This window comes from Ovis canadensis, chromosome 7 (assembly GCF_042477335.2).
Source record: "Ovis canadensis isolate MfBH-ARS-UI-01 breed Bighorn chromosome 7, ARS-UI_OviCan_v2, whole genome shotgun sequence".
Lineage (NCBI taxonomy): Eukaryota > Metazoa > Chordata > Mammalia > Artiodactyla > Bovidae > Ovis > Ovis canadensis.
Window position 1 is genome coordinate 91,330,526 of NC_091251.1, and position 18,965 is coordinate 91,349,490.

The following is an 18,965-nucleotide window of genomic DNA, read 5'->3' on the forward strand; positions in this document are numbered from 1 at the left end:
AAAGGTCAAGGTTGGGAATATTGGGACCGAACACTTGAAGGAGGGGCCTTAGAGAGGTGGAATCCAGACCTTGAGGAGAACACGCTGTCTTATACAGACTTATTCTGGTAACTCAGTGACTCAGAGGAGGGCCTGCATTTCAGGACTCAGACCTCTGAGGAGGGTGGCTGGCTGGCTGGTACTGGTATCTCTGAGGAATGTGATCCAGCTCCTTCTGGGAATATGGAAAGAAGTCCAAAGATGGAACCAACTGTAACTGCTGGCACAGACAACTGTTGCCTGGATGACACTGATAGAAACAGGAAGTGAACAGGAAGGAGCAAGTCCCTTTTCTCTCATTCCTGCCTCAGATCTCCCACTATTGGCAGAAGCTAACAGAGAGCCAGACTGGCAAAGGAAATATGTGAACTGCAGAGACCTAGTCCAGCATCAAAAAATAGAGTAGAGGTGGGAGGGTTTGAAGCTGAGGAACAATTTCTTTACAACCAGCACAGTTAGACAACCAGGATTAGATAACATACACAAAGATGAGGGAAAGGAAGGGTTCTAGAACATTTCACAGGTTTCTAGTATTAGTAACCAAGTGAGTAGTGGAGAAAGATGTGGAGTGAGGAGCAGAGAGGAGGTAGTTTGTAGTGTGTGCAAAAAAGCTGTTGGGTTGATAAATTTAGTTTGAGAAACCTGGAATCTAATATAATACAAATCAAAGTGTCTCTGGTCTAGCTAGCATGCAATTTTAAAAATTGCGGCAGGGTTTCCCTGGTGGCTCAGGGGTAAAGAATCTGCCTGCCAACACAGGAGACATGGGAAATGTGGGTTTGATCCCTGATCCGGGAAAATTCCATATGCCCCAAGGGGAGACTAAGCTGGTATGCCACAACTGATCCTGTGCTCCAGAGCCTGTGAGCCAAAACTATTGAGCCCATACGCTGCAACTACTGAAGCCCGTGTGCCTAGAGACCATGCTATACAACGAGAGAAGCCACCTCAGTGAGAAACCTATGCACTGCAACTAGAGAGGGGCCTCCACTCACTGTAGCTAGAGAAAAACCCATGCAGCTAAAAAGACTCAGCACAGCCAAATGTAAAATTAAATAAACGAATAAATAAGTAAATAATTTTTAAAATTGTGGCAAAATGCACAGAAGAGAAAATTTATCATTTTAATCCTATTTTAAATTATGAGGCAAATAAAAATCTTTAAAAAAAAATTAATTTATTTATTGTAGTTGAAGGCTAACTGCTTTACAGTATTGTAGTGTTTTTTGCCATACATTGACATGAATCAGCCATGGGTGTACATGTGTCCCCCATCCTGAACCCCCCTCCCACCACATCCCATCCTCAAGGTTGTCCCAGTACACTGGCTTTGAGTGCCCTGATTCATGCATCAAACTTGGACTGGTGACCTATTTCACATATGGTAATATACATGTTTCAATGCTGTTCACAAATAAATATCTTAAAATTGAACTGTTGTAACCATTAACAAATTTTGCTCTTTTTAAATTTAATTACTTACTTAATTTTTGGTTGGGCTGGGTCTTCCTTGCCGTGCACAGGCTTTCTCTAGTAGTGGTGAGCAGGGACAGCTCTTCTTGGTGCACAGGCTTCTCACTGTGGTAGCTTCTCTTGCTGCAGAGCCTCTTCTTGGAGCCTGAGGGCTTCAGTGGTTATAATATGCAGGCTCAGTAGTTGTGGCACAAGGGCTTAATTGCTCCTCGGCATGTGGAATTTTCCTGGACCGGAGATCGAGCCTGTGTCCCCTGCATTGGTAGGTGAATTTTTATCCAATGTACCACTAGAGAAGTCCCCGTTTTAATCATTTGTGAGTGTACAGTTCTGCGGCATTAATAACATTCATATTGCTTTGCAACTATCACTATCTCCAGAACTTTTCCATCATCCCAAACTGAAACTGTCTACCATTAAGTAATGACTCCCCATGCCTTCCCCCCAGCCCCTGGCTACCACCATTCTACTCCATGAATTTGACTATTCTAGCTACCTCATATAAGTGAACTCATATACTATTTGTCCTTTTGTGTTTGGCTTATTCACTTAGCATGGTATATATTCAAGCTTCATCCATGTTGTATCATGTATTATAATTTCATTCCTTTTTAAGGTTAAATAATATTCCATTTTGCGTACGTACCACCATTATAAGAAACGCTGGGCTGGATGAAGCACAAGCTTCAAGAATCAAGATTGCTGGGTGAAATATCAATAACCTCAGATATACAGATGACACCACCCTTATGTCAGAAAGTGAAGAGGAACTGAAGAGCCTCTTGATGAAAGTGAAAGAGGAGAGTGAAAAAGTTGGCTTAAAGCTCAATATTCAGAAAACTAAGATCATACTTCATGGCAAATAGATGGGGAAACAGTGGAAACAGTGGCTGACTTTTTTTTTTTTTTGGCTCCAAAATCACTGCAGATGGTGATTGCACCCATGAAATTAAAAGACACTTACTCCTTGGAAGAAAAGTTATGACCAACGTAGACAGCATATTAAAAAGCAGAGACATTACTTTGTCCACAAAGGTCTGTCTAGTCAAGGCTATGGTTTTTCCAGTAGTCATGTATGGATGTGAGAGTTGGACTATAAAGAAAGCTGAGCGCAGATGAATTGATGCTTTTGAACTGTGGTGTTGGAGAAGACTCTTGAGAGTCCCGTGGACTGCAAGGAGATCCAACCAGTCCATCCTAAAGGAGATCTGCCCTAGGTGTTCATTGGAAGGACTGATGTTGAAGCTGAAACTCCAATACTTTGGGCACCTGATGTGAAGAGCTGACTTATTGGAAAAGACCCTGATGCTGAGAAAGATTGAGGGCAGGGAGAGAAGGGGATGACAGAGGATGAGATGGTTGGATGGCATCACCAACTCAATGGGCATGGGTTTGGGTAGACTCCGGCAGTTGATGATGGACAGGGAGGCCTGTCGTGCTGTGGTTCATGGGGTTGCAAAGAGTCAGACATGACTGAGCAACTGAAATGAGCTGAACTGAACTGAACTGAACCATCATTTTGTGCAATCTGTTTTGACCAGTCCTTAACACGATGAAACCTTTTGCTAGAGTATAAACTCTGGTAGCAAGCACTGTGTTAATCACCCTTTACTTTTTTTTGCAGGAAAATTTTTCAGTGAAGGAAGCAGAATGCTGATTTACATTCTGGAGCAAGGTTGATATCTCATTTCAGACCAGCATTTTGTGTAGCACTGATACGACAAGTATTTAGAGGCACAGCTTTGGATTGGAATTTTGGGAATCATCATCTGTAAAAAAAGTCCTAACTAGGACCAGGGTGTAATTTTTGCATGAGGTAATTTACATACAGCCTCTTTCCAGGAAGAAATTAGAATTTCTGCTTAAATACTCACAACTAATGGGATTAAAACTTCTGAGAAACCAGTTATCCACCCACTTTTCAGTTAAGAGTATAGTGATTTTTACCAAATATTTTTTCGTTTTTGTATCTAAAATGATTTTCTAACCAATCTCTTCCTCTCAAATATCTCTGCTAAAAGTAGACCTTTGAATTTGATTTCTTAATGGATTATTGTTAAAAAAAAAGACTCATATGCAAATATGAAATGAATGTGTCAAAGGTTTAACTTATTATTGAGAGAACTGGAAAAGATGTTACAATCGGTTCAAAGGAAAATCCAAAGGCCAGATGAAGTATCTAAGCCTATCAGAATTGTTGAAACCAATTTTCTTAGTATTTGCAAAGCCAGCTTATTGGAGGATGTAGGGGGACTGTGATGTCAATAGAAGATTTACGTAACAGAATTTTTTTTGCAAATCTAAAGACAATAATTAATTGCATTATTATCAGTTTTTAACAAATTAGCTTATATCTCCTCAGAGATGTGAAATAGTTCAAAGATAGAAAAAAGTATAAATCCCATAGAATCTGATAAGTGGGAAGTCTCCACTTACCAGACTGTTTAAAACAATGCATAGTCTCCAATTTCTCAGTAATCTTTCTGTCCATTTAAAAGTATTTCACACTTTTCCCTATACCTACAACAAAGCTTCTTCCTCATTGCAAGATGAAAATGAAAATTTGATATGTGGTTATATCAAAATTATCTGAAGTTTTCTTCAGCACTTGACTTCTAACACTGGTTGCTGATGCGGGAGAGTAGTGCAGGAGTCTCAGTGATTTTTCACTGAATTCTCATTAGTATGGCACCCCTATCCTTGACTAGATAGGGTCACCTCTAACCTCTCCAGGGAATCAAACCTAAGCCTTCTGCAGACGCCAGGAGGGGAGTGATTTGGGAGTAAGGGAGGAAGTCTGGTGTCTGGTTCTGAAGTACACTTTTAACCAATTATTGTGCTTTTAGTCCCAACTTTACCCCTACTTCTTCTTTTTTTTTTTAAATTTATTTTTGGCTGTGCTGGGTCTTTGTTGCTGCTCCGGCTTTTCTCTAGTTGCGGCGAGCAGGGGTTACTCCCCCTTGTGGCGCGTGGGCTTCTCATTGCCATGGCCTCTCCCACTGCAGAGCACAGGTTCCAGGGTACACGGGCTTCAGCAGCTGCAGTTCTAGAACATAGCTCAATAGTTGTGGTGCCTGGGCCCAGTTGCTCCGCAGCATGTGGGATCTCCCGAGATCAGGAATCAAACCCGTGTCCCTTGCACTGGGGACGTCTGCATTGGCAGACGGATTTCCCACCACTGAGCCACCAGGGAAACCCCTACACCTGTTTTTGAGATACCTGGCACTCCCCGTTTTCAAGTCTTTCAGTGGTTCTTTGGGGGTGAATGGGGCTTTCTCTTGGCCTGTCCGTTGATAGATGATGAGTTTGCTAAGTCAGTTCCCACCATCCTTCTGCTTTCCAGCTTCCGAAATGTTAGTGATTTCATCTCCTCTTCTGTGAAAAATCAACCATATGAATGGACAAATAGCCATTCCATGTATGACAAGAGAACACTGACCCAGAACCTCCACAGCAACCGGCCTAGGAAGCTAGGTGGTTAGCATCTAACTGGCATGAGAATGGTCAGAATTTATCAATGAGTCAGCTTCCTTATACCTGGCCCCCACTTCCAATACAGGACCAAACAGAGAAAGCTAAATCAATCACATAAGAATCCTGGCTTCCAGTTAGCCCATCCCTAACTTCCTTCCAAAATCACTGCAGATGGTGATTGCAGCCATGAAATTAAAAGACGCTTACTCCTTGGAAGGAAAGTTATGACCAACGTAGACAACATATTAAAAAGCAGAGACATCACTTTGTCAACAAAGGTCTGTCTAGTCAAGGCTACGGTTTTTCCAGTAGTCATGTATGGATGAGAAAGTTGGACTATAAAGAAAGCTGAGTGCCGAAGAATTGATGCTTTTGAACTGTGGTGTTGGTGAAGACTCTTGAGAGTTCCTTGGACTGCAAGGATATCCAACCAGTCCATCCTAAAGAAGATCAGTCCTGGGTGTTCATTGGAAGGACTGATGTTGAAGCTGAAACTCCAATATTTTGGGCACCTGATGTGAAGAACTGACTCATTTGAAAAGACCGTGATGCTGGGAAAGATTGAGGGCAGGAAGAGAAGGGGATGACAGAGGATGAGATGGTTGGATGGCATCACCGACTCAATGGACATGAGTTTGGGTAGACTCTGGGGAGCTGGTGATGGACAGGGAGCCCTGGCATGCTGTGGTTCATGGGGTTGCAAAGAGTCAGACACAACTGAGCAACTGAACTGAACTGAAATGAACTTCCCTAGGACAATGACCTCCATTCATAATAGATGTAAAGCCTTCTAGTTTTTTCATTATAAAGATTCCCCAATTCTCTGCCTGCCTTTGAGTCTTTGCCAAACACAAGTGATGGTGGCTGATTCCCTCCTATAGCAAGTTCTGAATAAATAGCTTCTGTTTTTTTCTCATTTAGGGGGTTTTCTTTTTTTCTATATCTTTTTACCTTGAAGGTTTGTGTTTTCCCATTTTTAAAGAGAGATTTCAGGAGGAAGTGGAGTTACATATGGCTCAATCCGTCATTTAACTGGAGGTCTGTTTCTGTGCTCTTTTCTTTGTGACCTAGATGTTAGAGTCTACCCTACTCTTTACCCTCAGCTCCAAAAAGCCCCAAATAATGTTTGTCTTTTCCTCCTGCAAACTTGGATGCAAAATTCAATACCTATTCAAATTCCTCTAATGAATCTCCTGGAACAAAAGCATTAGAGAATGATACAGACGTTATGGACACCTACCTACGAGGAAGAGAAGATGAGGTTGCATAACATGTACACACTTCTCATAAGGAACTTAAAATCCCATCTCCGAACATTTCAAACACTCTTTCTCTCCCACAGTCTCTCCTCCCAGATGTCTTTCTTCCAGGAAGATTCAGCTTTCAACCCCTGTTGTTAGATGAACTTGTCTCGTTGTGGGGGTGTATGTATCTCACCCTTACTCTAAGGGGCCTTCATGAATTTCTTCTAAATGAATATGGGCATTTTCCCCAAGAGATAGTCTCATTCCACTTCCTTAAGAGAAAAAAGTGTTCTGAGTCTCTAAACCACCAAGAAAGGATGCCTTTTCTCACTTGCTGACAGTAAAGTCTTTTTTTGCATCCCCAGCTAGCTTGTAAGCTTCTTGAGTGCATAGCTGCATATTTTTATAATCTGTATAATATAATACCTAAAATATTAGAAAAGTTTATAGAAGGGATCAGTGGGCAGAAAGGAATGACAGAATTTCAAAGGAAGGAAACAGGATATTGAATAAGCCTATTTAGTGCTTCCGCTAAGTTTTGACCTTTATCTTCAACACACTAAACAAATCGAATAAATGGTTTTCACCTTTATTGTACATCTACTGGGCACTGTATTCAGCAGATTATAGTTGACCTGTGTGATATGCATTCATTATTAGTATCTTTCATTTCCTGTATCACTTAAGGATTAGGTTCTATTGATAGTAGCAAAGACGACTGCATGACTTAAAAAAATTAATTTTCTCGTGTAAAAGAAGTCCAGAAGTAACCTAAACTTAGGGTTAGTACAGAAACTGCAGAAGACATCAGAAATCCAGCCTTCTTCAACCTCTCCACTCCCCCTTTCTAGGCATCTGGCTTCCATCTTCAAGGTGCCACTGTGCTGGCAGGGGGCTGTGGTGCTCTAGCCATCAGGTTTTAGTCTCAGCAAGAAAGAAGCATAATGATAAAAAGTGCCCCCACCACCAAAAAGGACCTTTTAAATAACTTTGCCCAAAGTCAAGTGCAAAAACTTATTTATAACTTGTTTATACCTCTTTGGCCAGAACTTAGTCACATGGCCACCATACTTAATCACAATGGAGACAGAAAAATGTATTGTTTAATGCATGTAATACACTGACTACTGTTACTAAGTAGAGAGGAGAATGGATACTGGGTAGGCCACTAGTGCTTTTGCCACAGTTCCTCTTGAATTTTCTGTACATGACATCCCTGTGCTTGGCATTAAGTTGTCCTTGGAATCAATTAATTACATTTCAGATAAATCAAGCAGTTCACAGCATGATCACTCTCTCTTTTGTAACTAATTGACTTTATTTATAGAGCAGTTTTAGATTCAGAGAAAATTCTAATAGAAAGTACAGAGTTCCTATATGCCTTCCCCCAACCCCTACAGTTCAGTTTAGTCATTCAGTCGTGTCCGGCTCTTTGTGACCCCATGGACCACAGCACTCGAGGATTCCCTGTCCATCACCAACTCCTGGAGCTTGATCGAAGTCATGTCCATCGAGTCGGTGATGCCATCCAACCATCTCATCCTCTGTCATCCCCTTCTCCTCCTGCCCTCAATCTTTCCCAGCATCAGGGTCTTTTCCAATGAGTCAGTTCTCCACATCAGGTGGCCTAAGTATTGGAGTTTCAGCTTCAGCATCAGTTCTTCCAATGAATATTCGGGACTGATTTCCTTTAGGATTGACTGATTTGATCTCCTTGCAGTCCAAGGGACCCTCAAGAGTCTTCTCCAGCACCGTAGTTCATAAACATCAATTCTTTGGCACTCAGCTTTCTTTATAGTCCAACTCTCACATCCATACATGACTACTGGAAAAACCATAGCTTTGACTAGATGGACCTTTGTTGGTAAAGCAATGTCTCTGCTTTTTAATATGCTGTTTATGTTGGTCATAGCTTTTCTTTCTTTTTTTTTTTTTCATAGCTTTTCTTCCAAAGAGCAAGCATCTTTTAATTTCATGGCTGCGGTCACCATCTGCAGTGATTTGGGAGCCCACCCAAAAATAAAGTCTCTCACCGTTTCCATTTTTTCCCTATCTATTTGCCATAAAGTGATGGGACCAGATGCCATGATCTTAGTTTTTTGAATGTTGAGTTTTAAGCCCACCCCACACAGCTTCCCTATTATAATATTAACATTTTCCACTGGTGTGGTATGTTTGTTACAATTGATGAACCAATATTGACATTATTACTAACTTAAGTTTATAGTTTAGGATTTTCCCGTGTTGCACAATCCTATGGGTTTTGACATGTGCATCATGTCATTCAGTACCATACAGAATACCATGTCATTCAGTACCATACAGAATAGCTTCACTGCCCTAAAAATCCTCAGTGCTCCCTCCACCTATGCACCTCTCTTCTTCCCCACCACTGGGTAGCCCTCTGGCCACCACTGATCTTTTTTACTGTCACCATACTTTGGCCTTTTCCAGAATGTCATGTACAGTAGTTGGAATCACACAGTATGTACCCTGCTCAGATTGGCTTCTTTCACTTAGCAACGTGTATTTAAGATTCCTTTCTGTGCGTTGATAGTTATTTTCTTTTTGTCATTGAATAATACTCCATTGTATGGATGTAACACAGTTTGGTTACCCATTCACCTGATGAAGGACATCTTGGTTGCTTTCAATTTATGACAAAAGCTGTTGTAAACATTTATGTGCAAGTTTTGTGTGGACTAAGTTTTCAACTCATTTGTGTGAATACCTAGGAGCATGATTGCTGGACTGACTGGCAAAACTATGTTTAACTTTGTTAAGAAACTGACAAATTATCTTCAGAAGGAAGGTGAAGGTGAAGTCACTTAGTCGTGTCCGACTCTTTGCAACTCCGTGGACTGTAGCCTACCAGGCTCCTCCGTCCATGGGGTTCTCCAGGCAAGAACACTGGAGTGGGTGGCCATTTCCTTCTTCAGGGGATCTTCCCGACCCAGGGATCGAACCCAGGTCTCACACATTGGAGGCAAATGCTTTAACCTCTGAGCCACCAGGAAAGCCCTATCTTCAGAAGGAACTGTACTATTTTGCATTCCAGCAGGCAATGAATGAGAGTTACTGTTGCTGGGTATCCTCAGAAGTACTTGCTGTTGTAGTGCTTGGATTTTAGCCATTCTAATATAATTTACTGATTCAATGAAGTACTGGTATCTCATTGTTGTTTTAATTTACAATTCCCAAACAACAGGTGAAGTTGATAATCTTTTCATATGTTTACTTGGATATCATAATACGTCTTTGAGATGTCTATTTAGATCTTTTGCTCACTTTTTAACTGGGTTATTGAATTTCAAAAGTTCTCTCTATATTCTGGATAACAGTCCTTTATTAAATATGTATTTTGCTGAGATTTCCTCCAAGCCTGTGACTTGTCTTTTCATTCTCTTGTCTAAAACATTTTTGAAATAAAGTTCATTATATTTTCTAATTTCTTGTATCTCTTGTACTTTATGTTTCCCCTTCTAGTCCTAACTTTATTTGTTGCTATTTCTCTTCTATCTGGATCAGACTCACAGAACTTTTTTCACTAGTGTTTTCAAAGATCTGGGCTTCCCTTGTGGCTCAACTGGTAAAGAATCTTCCTCGCAATACGGGAGACCTGGGTTTGAGCCCTGGGTTGGGAAGATCCCCTGGAGAAGGGAAAGGCTACCCACTCCAGTATTCTGGCCTGGAGAATTCCAGGGACTATATAGTCCATGGGGTCACAAAAAGTCAGACACAACTGAGTGACTTTCACTTTCAAAGATCTAGTCTTAGTTTTGTTGGCCATATGAATCACGTCTTTTTCTATTTTACTAATTTATTCTCTGATTTTGTTATCCTCTTCCTTCTAGTACTTTGAATTTATTCTCTTGTTTCTTTCTAATGTATTAGATGGTCACTTATATAATTGATTTTCAGTATTTCTTATTTTCTAGTGTAAAAAGCATATGTTATCTGTTTACATGTATCATGTACATTTTCTAAATATGTATAGCATTTTTTTTACTTCTCAAATCTAATATTATATATTTTAAATTGGGATTTCTTCTTATAACTTTAAGGTTTCTAAAAAAATTCTCCAAATATATGGAGTTTTAAAAAATAATTATTTTATTATTGATTTTTAACTTCAGTGCGATGTGGTCAGGGAATCTCAGACAGTAAAGAATCTGCCCGAAACACAGGGGACCTAGGTTCAATCCCTGGGTCTGGAAGATCCCCTGGAAAAGGGAATGCCTACCCACTCCAGTATTCTTTCCTTGAAAACTCTATGGACATAGGAGCCTGGCAGGCTATTGTCCATGGGGTCACAAAGAGTCAGACATGACTGAAGTGGCCTAGCACTAGCACATATTTGGAGAATTTTTTAAAAATCTTACTAAAAGATTTTTTACAGCATTTTTCTCTGTGGTCAGAGAATGAGAGCTGTATTCTCTGACCACATTATAATTAAGTTAAAAACGATACAAAAATGATTATTTTTAAAACTCCATATATTTGGAGAATTTTAAAAATATTTTACTAAAAGATTCTTTACAGCATTTTTTTCAATATGTATAAAGTTGTTCAATGACCTAAATCAAAATTAATTTTCTTAAATCTTCTTTGTTTTTAAGGTATGTGCTCTCTCAAAATGCTGGGTGCAAGAGTTCTATACATATTCCTTTCCCTGGTGGCTCAGACAATGAAGAATCTGCCTGTGTGTCTTAGATGTTTTTCCATATTTAAGTGTGCAGTAGGCTGAATGTTTTGTGTCCTTTGAAAATTCATATGTTGAAAACTATCTCCCAACGTAATGGTATGAGGAAGGGGAGGCCTTTGGGAAATGACTAGAACATGAGGGTGGAGTCACCATGAGTAGGATTAGTACCTTATAAGGGAGACCCAAGAGAGCTCCTTATCTCTTAGGCCAAGTGAGGACACAGTCTGGTCTTGGTCTATAAAACAGGAAGTAGGCATTCACCAGACAATAAATCTGTTGGCACCTCGATCATGGACTTTTCAGCCTCCAGAACTGTGAGAGGTAAATTTCTGTTGTTTATAAGCTGCCCGTCCAATAGCGGCTTCCTTGGTGGCTCAGACCGTAAAGAATTGCCTGCAGTGCAGGAGACCTGGGTTCAATCCCTGAGTCAGGAAGGTCCCCTGGAGGAGGAAATGGGAACTCACTCCAGTATTCTTGCCTGGAGAATCCCTTGGACAGAGGAGTCTGGGGTCAATAGAGTGGCAAAGAGTCAGACACAACTGAAGCAACTTAGCACAGTCAATAGTAATTTTTAATTACAGTCCAAAGGAACTAAAACAAAGAGTGAGATACTAACAAGTTGACTGGAAATTATTTATGCACAGATGGAGCTTGTTGACTGGATCTTAAACGTAAGGTGATTGCTTATGGATATAGACAGCTTATTACGGGATCCTTCAAATGATGTATCCTTCCATTCTAATTTCTGTCTTTTAAAATTATACCGATATTTGTCTCCTCTCCTGTTCTTTTTCTTCTTCAGTCTTACAAACTTTTCATTCCTTTACCTTCATTCTAAATAAAAGCCCTCCGCCCCCCACACAAAAAAGCCCCACTATTTATCGAAGTATAAATGCCTTCAGAAAAGTGTCCACAAACATGCAACCTGAACACACATGTAAATCAGCACTCAGATTAAGAGACAGAACATTATTAGCAAGAAGCTCCCATGTTCTTTCAGAGTCATTACTCTACTAAGAGTAATCACTACATTTGTTACCAAAAGAAACTTCTGTCCACTCACCTGTGCACAGTACTGACACAGGGTTGTAGCGGAGCAAAGTGCAGCATTTATTGCAGGCACCAAGCCAAGGAATCTAGGCAGCTAGGACTCAAAAGATCTGAACTCCCTGATGGCTTTCAGGGCAGAGTTTCTAAAGACGGGGATGAGGGAGAGAGGTTGCGGCGGGGGGTAGCGGCGGGGGTAGGGGGGGAGGGAGGCGGTGCATGATCATCTCGTGGACATTCTTTTGATTGGTTGGTGATGAGATAATCAGGAGTCAACATTATCAACCTTCTTTTACAACTGGTCTGGGATCTAATGCTTATAACAGCATATAGTTAACTTCTTTACCTGCTAGGGTTTTGGTATCTGCAAAATAGCCCAAAGGACATAGCTTAGAATATTATCTATAACTTTTGTTGTCCAGTTTCTAAGTCATGTCTGACTCTTTGAGACCCCGTTGACCGCAGCACGCCAGGCTTCTGAGACCTTCACTCTCTCTTGGAGTTTGCCCAGACTCATGTCTATTGAGTCAGTGATGACATCCAACCATCTCACCCTCTGTCGCCCCCTTCTACTCCTCCCTTGAGGAGTAACTAAAGGTCCTTGACTTTGTTTAATGGCTAAACTATTATTAGTTTGTCTTGCTTGAGTGTTTCCCCTTCTTTCTGCATTTTCTCACTTCTGATTAATTTTATTCTTTAGAATTCAGGTAAAGTGTAGAAGGCTAAAGTTTTTCTACAGACCAGAGGCAGGCGGAGAACATGGGGAACAAGAGGTTCTGTCCTTGGAAGGCCCAGTAAGGTCCTGCTTGGTTACACATTGACTTCTAACAGCATGGATATTTGCATAGTTTCCAGTTTAGTGCTATTACTAAGTATAAGCATAAGCTTTTTTTGTGCATGTCCTTTAAGTGAACATATGTACACATCTTTGGCTATGCATAGCTTCAGCTTTCGCTGATCCTGCCAAACAGTTTAACAAAATGATTGGGCCAATTTATGTTCCCTTCAGTAGCCTGAGGGAGAAGGCAATGGCACCCCACTCCAGTACTCTTGCCTGGAAAATCCCATGGACGGAGGAGCCTGGTACGTTGCAGTCCATGGGATCGCTAAGAGTCGGACACAACTGAGCGACTTCACTTTCACTTTTCACTTTCATGCATTGGAGAAGGAAATGGCAACCCACTCCAGTGTTCTTGCCTGGAGAATCCCAGGGATGGGGGAGCCTGGTGGGCTACCGTCTATGGGGTCGCACAGAGTTGGACACGACTGAAGCGACTTAGCAGCAGCACTAGCCTGAGAGTTCTGGTTGCTCCACAGTCTTGCCAGTCCTTTGTATTTTCTCTCTTTTTCATTTTACCCTTTCTGGTGGGTATGTAAGGGCTTCCCAGGTGGTGCTAGTGGTAAAGAACCCACCTGTCAAAGTAGGAGACGTAATAAACATGGGTTCAGTTCCTGGTGGGGAAGATCCCCTGGAGAAGGGTATGGGAACCCACTCCAGTTTTCTTGCCTAGAGAATCCCACGGTCGGAGGAGCCTGGTGGGCTACAGGTCATGGGGGTCACAAACAGACACGACTGAATGGCTGAGTATGCACGCATGTAGATGGGTGCATAACGGTGTCTCACTGAGGTTTTTTTAAAAATATGTTATTTGTGGGATCTTCGTCGCCACATGCCAGATCTTTCCTTGTGGCATATGGGCTCTAGCTGTGGTGCGAGGGCTTGCTCCACGGCATGTGGGATCTTAGTCCCCCAAACTGGATGGACCACAACCCTTGAATTGCAATACAGATTCCTAATCACTGAACCACCCAAGAAGTCCTTCTCTGAGGTTTTAATTTGCATTTCCCCTTTACTTTTTTGTTTTTTAGGTGTTTCAGGATGGAGCAGATGAAAATGCAGAGGGTTAATGCTGTATATCTGCCAGAAATTTCCCCTAAATGGATAATTACCTAGTGGAACTTAGAACCTTTTCTCCTGTACTGGAAGCCAAACGATGTAGCGATGAGGGCAACAAGCTTTGCAATCAGGTATACTGTTTTGATTCCCAGCTCCAATTCTTACTTGCTGAATTACCTTGAGAAATTTATTTAACCTTTCTCTACATTATGTAAAATGGCACTAATAATAGTACTGTCTCATGAGATTATGAGGATTAAATGAGATAAAATATGTAAAACGTTTTGGAAAGTTCCTAGCATACTATTAGCACAGAGTCCCCAAATGGCAGCTATTATTATCCCTTATATTGCTTATGCCCATCTCATTTCTATTTTACACATTCTAGGACAAAGCAACAGCACACAGCACGCATAAGGTGCCTCATAAATGCCAGTTACTGATAAAGACTGGATGAAAGTTTTTAAATATAAACGGAAGGTATTGTGGTTCTTGTTATAAAAGATGGCATACATATTATAATGGATATAGTATAAAAGGCACTTCTAATGGAACAACAGACTGGTTCCAAATAGGAAAAGGAGTACGTCAGGGCTGTATATTGTCACCCTGCTTATTTAACTTATATGCAGAGTACATCATGAGAAACGCTGGGCTGGAAGAAACACAAGCTGGAATCAAGATTGCCGGGAGAAATATCAATAACCTCAGATATACAGATGACACCACCCTTATGGCAGAAAGTGAAGAGGAACTAAAAAGCCTCTTGATGAAAGTGAAAGAGGAGAGTGAAAAAGTTGACTTAAAGCTCAACATTCAGAAAATGAAGATCATGGAGTCTGGTCCCATCACTTCATGGGAAATAGATGGGGAAACAGTGGAAACAGTGTCAGACTTTATTTTTTTGGGCTCCAAAATCACTGAAGGTGACTGCAGCCATGAAATTAAAAGATGCTTACTCCTTGGAAGGAAAGTTATGACCAACCTAGATAGCATATTGAAAAGCAGAGACATTACTTTGCCAATAAAGGTCGGTCTAGTCAAGGCTATGTTTTTTCCAGTAGTCATGTATGGATGTGAGAGTTGGACTGTGAAGAAAGCTGAGTGCCAAAGAATTGATGCTTTTGAACTGTGGTGTTGGAGAAGACTCTTGAGAGTCCCTTGGACTGCAAGGAACTGTGGTGTTGGAGAAGACTTCTTGTGAGTCCCTTGGACTGCAAGAAGATCCAACCAGTCCATTCTGAATGAGATCAGCCCTGGGATTTCTTCGGAAGGAAAGATGCTAAAGCTGAATCTCCAGTACTTTGGCCACCTCGTGCGAAGAGCTGACTCATTGGAAAAGACTCTGATGCTGGGAGGGGTTGGGGGCAGGAGAAGGGGACGACAGAGGATGAGATGGCTGGATGGCATCACTGACTCGATGGACGTGGGTCTGAGTGAACTCCAGGATTTGGTGATGAACAGGGAAGTCTGGCATGCTGCGATTCATGGGGTAGCAAAGAGTCGGACACGACTGAGCGACTGAACTGAAAGAGGAATGTATTATTTAAACAAGTGTCTCTTCTGTTTACCTTCCTCATTTAACAACTAAGAAAATCAGTGCGGTGGAGAAACACCACCCTAGCTAATTAGTAAGGACTGCGGCTGCTGCTGCTAAGTCGCTTCAGTTGTGTCCGACTCTGTGTGACCCCATAGATGGCAGCCCACCAGGCTCCCCCGTCCCTGGGATTCTCCAGGCAAGAACACTGGAGTGGGTTGCCATTTCCTTCTCCCATGCACGAAAGTGAAAAGTGAAAGTGAAGTCGCTCAGTCTTGTCCGACTCTTAGCGACCCATGGACTGCAGCCCACCAGGCTCCTCCGTCCATAGGATTTTCCAGGCAAGAGTACTGGAGTGGGGTGCCATTGCCTTCTCCAATTAGTAAGGACAGTTAGTTACAAGTCCCATATTGCATTTGTGACGGTTACAGAGGCTTCTTTCCTTAAAACCAAGACAAACAAAAATATCACCCAGAAAAAAAAAGGAAAGGCACCACTTATCCGAAAAGATGTTAAGCCTTTCCGATTTTAACAGAGCTTTTGTTCAGCACTGGAGAAACTGGTAAGGCACCAGCGGCCCCAGCAGCTTCCGTACAAGATGGCGTCGCCCACTTGTACACCCCTGCTCGTGTTACGTCACGGAACCGGAAGTGGTTTCCGTCCTAGAGGATTCGGGTGGGTGCGCGCAGGTGGTCACAGAGGTTCCAGATCTTCAGCCTGCGGTGCCGCAGGTGTTCGGGTCGGGTCCAGGGCCGCAGGTAAGTGAGGATCGGCGGCCGGCGAAGCTGCTCTCCCGGTCTGTGGAATGGTGGAGGCGGTTTTCCGTGCGGACTGAGGAGGGGGTTCAAGATGCTGGCGAGGTCACCGTGCGCGGGGGCGAATGATTGCGGGGACCTCGTTGTCCCCGAGCGACTTGGCCCTGCCCCTCTCCCCGCCTTCCTCGCCGGTGGCGGGGGCAGTTCAGCACCTAGGCGCGCCGCGGGGGCTGTCACCTCGATCGCTGGCTCCCGGTGGCCTTCCGGGGCCGCCTCCTCGGACCCGCGGCTGCTCTCCTTAAGGAGGACCTACCAAACCCTCCTGGCTTCTTGACCCAGTTAGCTACAAAGGAAGCACCGCTCGCAACATCTGGCAGCTCCTTAGGCGCTGCGTGTTGCACGCGTCCACAGATAAGAGTTTCGTGCCCTCGATTCGTGGGGACCTACGCCCGCCCCCATTGTTACCACCTTTTTCTTCCCAGACCACACCCGCTGCTATGGACCTTGTTGGGAGGCACCTCTTTTTCTTTTCGCAACCCTGGAATATAGATCAGGACTAGAACCGTAATGTTGCTTTATTACAGAATTGATACATGCTTGTTAAAATATAAACGAAACCTAAACTTTTACAAGCTTTTGATATATTAATGGACACAAACTCCCTTAGGCACTCATTTCTTGAAAACACTAACACCGTAGAACTGCACTGGAAGGTTTTGTAATATCAAAGTTGCGAAGTTTGAGAGAAAAAGAGTTATTTAAGAGAAGGGAAGGAATTATGAATTTTGGTCAAGTTGAGTTTGCTTTTAAAAAATGTATTTATTCTTTTATATTTATTTTAGCCGTAGCCCGTGTCATGTAGCCCATGTCATTTACACAAAATAGATCCTCTTTGACCTCTTTCCATCTCCATCTTTTCTTTTTTAATCTTTTTCCCAAAGTAAAAACTGTTATCAATTTGGCATCTTTTTTCTATTTTTTTTTGTTTACGTTTATTGATATGTGTTTGTACAGATAGGTGTGTAAAATTTTGTGTTGAACTTTTACCAACGTGGTATATTGTACCTCTTCAACAACTAAACTTGTGCTTAAAAATGGGTCTTGGAACTTTTTCTTGGTTAATATGTAGACATCTGCCATATTTGTTCTCGCTCGGTAAATTCCAGAACATGTTACAATCCCATAATATGTGAGATTCCATAGGTTGCTTAGTTTTTCCGTCTTAGGCACAGTGCGGCAGAGAACATCCTCCCACAGCGTCTGTGAGCTTGAGTGAGCATTTCTCAAAGATAGAAACCTGCAGGTGGAATTGCGGGGTGGGAGGGTGTGGATATTTAATGCCAAACTGCCCACCAGCAGTGTATAATAGTCTCTGCTTTCCCAGCTCTTTTAAACATTTGATGGTGTCCGCCTTTTTTGCTTCTGCCAATCTGATGTGTGGGAAATGACTCTAATTTTGTGTTTTAATTTATACTTCCCTGGTTATTGGTAAGATTGAGGTTCTTTTCATGATCGTTGGCTATTTGTATTCCTTCCTCTTTTGAGAAATGCCTCATTTCTTTTGGGTTGTCTGGTTATATATGGTAATGTTTTATATATTAATCTTTTGTCATTCATATACGTTTGAAATATTTATTCCCAACATTTTGAAGTTGTTTCTTATCTCTTAACCATGTGGCATCTTTGTAGAATCGAAGTTGTAAATTCCGTGTTTAAATGTATCAGTCTTTTACTTTGTGCATTTAGTGGGCTTTCATTCCTAATCCCAGTGGTTCTCAAATGGGAGCTGTTTTGCTTTCTGGGAGCCACTTGGCAATGTCACGAGATGTATTTTGGTTGCCATCCAGTGGATAGAAGCCAGGGATGCTGCTAAACACCCTTCAGTGCCCAGGAAAGCCCTTAAGCAAAGAGTTTTTCTGGCCTAAAATGTCAGTAGTGCTGAGGCTGAAAAACCCTGTGCTACCCTGAGGCCACGTTTTCTCTTACCACCATGTTTTCTCTTGTAAGTTGTTACATGTTAGAGTTTTTCTCTAATTCCTTTGTGTGTGTGTCAGAGAAAGAGAGAGAGAGAATAATGATGTGTGCCTTTTTCTTGTTTTCCAAGCAATGTCACTCTGAATATCAGTCCATCCTTGACCTGTTAATCTAAAATACCACGTTTATCACGTACTAATGTCTCACCCACACAGTGTATTTTCTGTAAGCTCTTCTGTCCTATGTCCGAATTTTCTATTTTGCTGGGCCAATACTATAGCCTTCTACATTAAATATATATTATACTTTGGTATCTAGTAGGGTAAGTCTATGGCACCCCACTCCAGTACTCTTGCCTGGAAAATCCCATGGACGGAGGAGCCTGGTGGGCTACAGTCCACGGGGTCGCTAAGGGTCGGACATAACTGAGCGACTTCACTTTCACTTTTCACTTTCATACATTGGAGAAGGAAATGGCAACCCACTCCAGTGTTCTTGCCTGGAGAATCCCAGGGATGAGGGAGCCTGGTGGGCTGGCGTCTATGGGGTCACATAGAGTCGGACACGACTGAAGTGACTTAGCAGTAGCAGTAGCAGTAGGGTAAGTAGTCCCTCATGATTCTTTTTATTGTTATTTTATTGGAAGTCATACTTTATCAGCTCATGTACTCATTATTTAATCAGTGTTTTGGGGGTGGTCTTACAGTTTCTTTCCCAGATTAATTTTAGAATCAGCTTATCAAGTAGTTTTTTTCTTTTTTTAAGTGAGTTTACTGTGGTGACCTAAATGGGAAGCGGTGGTGGGGCGCGGAGGAGAGGG

At 42.0% G+C, this 18,965-nt stretch overlaps 1 protein-coding gene across 1 annotated transcript in view; it reads left to right on the plus strand.

The window, feature by feature from the left end:
• The first annotated feature begins 16,072 nt into the window (after window positions 1-16,072).
• Window positions 16,073-18,965, plus strand: part of EXD2 (exonuclease 3'-5' domain containing 2) — a 61,196-nt gene continuing 58,303 nt past the window's right edge. Inside the window, exon 1 of the mRNA XM_069595130.1 lies at window positions 16,073-16,174. The gene's annotated coding sequence lies outside the window, so the exon portion shown is untranslated. The remainder of the gene's footprint in view (window positions 16,175-18,965) is intronic.